The following is a 1840-nucleotide window of genomic DNA, read 5'->3' as shown; positions in this document are numbered from 1 at the left end:
GACACCAGTTTGGTGCACTCTGGTCTTGTTGAGTTTCCACCTTGTCAACTTTAAAAACAGGTGGGCATTTCCCTCCTCTTTTTCCTTGTGATTCTGTCCAGTTTTCTAATATTTCTATCGGTGACATCTGCAAAAAGTAGAGAGGCTTTTAATCCCAAGCAAAGGGTCTGACACAATACAAGGGTTCCTGGCAATATGCATATACATCAAGAAAGCAGCATGGAGAGGGAAAAAAAGCGCCAAATGGATATGAAAATCTTTGAAATGCTACCACACTCCTCTTGTGCAGTATTACTTTCAGACATATTTAGTATTTTGCATTTGTATAGTGCTTTTCATGTAAGAAATTTGGAAAACTTTATGGAGATGAAGCACAAATTCCCTTGCTGATTTTTGCCAGACTTCAGTAAGAAATCCAGCAGAACTATGAATAAATCTACTGCCCTTCCCACCTTACTACCTGTTCTCCCCCACCTGAACATGGAAATTTCTCAAAAGTAGAACCTATTTTTACACCTAGCCACGTGAAGTTACCATTTTATAGCCGGGAATTTGAAACACACACCACAGGATAACATCTAGACCAAGTTCAGACAACTGTGCAGCTTGGCCAGCGGCTACCCCTAAGTTTCCACAGCCCAAACCCACTGCCCTATTTACAGGCCAAGTCATCACCTGTTCTTAAAAAGGGAGGCAATTACTCCAGAGCATCTGAAAGCCACATTGTCAACTGTAGCTCTGTTTTGCATTGTTTACTGCTTCTACTTATTTCTGCATGATACCATCTGGATTCTACCTCCTTTCTACTTCCTCATGGTTTGTAATTTCATAAGTCCCTGCACTTTTTTGTATTTTATGGAAAATCAGCATTTTTTTAGTTCCAGGAATACAGATCATCATTCCTCCACTTTATTTGTAGCCCAAACTGGCTACTGGAGAAGAGCAGTTTGCTAGCTTTGAGCCTGCTAAGGCACTGACTCAGAGACTGGACTGGCAGATGGCTCAATTCCTTTCCAAAGCTAAGCAAGAATGGATCTTTGTCATTTCTAATACGCCAGCTGGCTGCAAATCCTCAAATGCAGCTGATCCTTGAGGCGTGTCTGCAGGTGTTGCCTGCGGGCCACTGCATCCCCCACCCCACCCTGATTGAGAAAACACCCTCCATTCACCTGATTGACTTATCTTGGGTTTAGAATAGGATAGAATAGGCTGTTTTGGTTGGAAGGGACCTATGACGATCACCTAGTCCAACTGACTGACCAATTCAAGGCTGACCAAAAGTTAACACGTTGTTAAGGACATTGCCCAAGTGCCTCTTAAGCATGGAGAGGCTTGGGGCATCGACTACCTCTCCAAAAAGCCTGTTCCAGCGTTTGACCACCCTCTCAATAAAGAAATGCTTCCTCGTGTCCACCCTAAACCTCCCTCGGCACAGCTTTGAACCATTCCCATGCATCCTATCAGTGGATACCAGGGAAAACTGACCAGCATTCACTCTCCACTTCCCCTCCTCAGGGAACTGTGGAGAGCAACGAGGTCACCCCTCAGCCTCCTTTTCTCCAAACCAGGCCGTCCCAGAGTCCCGAGCCGCTCCTCAGAGGTGTTTTTCATTGCTGTTTGGATTTGTTTGGGTTGGTTTTGTTTGCTTTTGTTGGGTTTGGTTTGTTTTCTCCGAGCCGTGCCGCAGCCCCGAGGGCCGGCCTTCAGTTACCAGAGCGCGGGGTGGCCGCGGGCCGGTCTGCTGGGCCCACCGCGGCCCCAGGGCTCACCGGGGCCGGGCCTGCAGCCCCTCGCCGGGCCGGGGCCCCGCTTAGCTCCGCTCCGCCCCGGGGCGGCGCTC

This window comes from Phalacrocorax carbo, chromosome 1, assembly GCF_963921805.1.
Source record: "Phalacrocorax carbo chromosome 1, bPhaCar2.1, whole genome shotgun sequence".
NCBI lineage: Eukaryota > Metazoa > Chordata > Aves > Suliformes > Phalacrocoracidae > Phalacrocorax > Phalacrocorax carbo.
Note: the sequence above shows the minus strand (reverse complement) of the source record.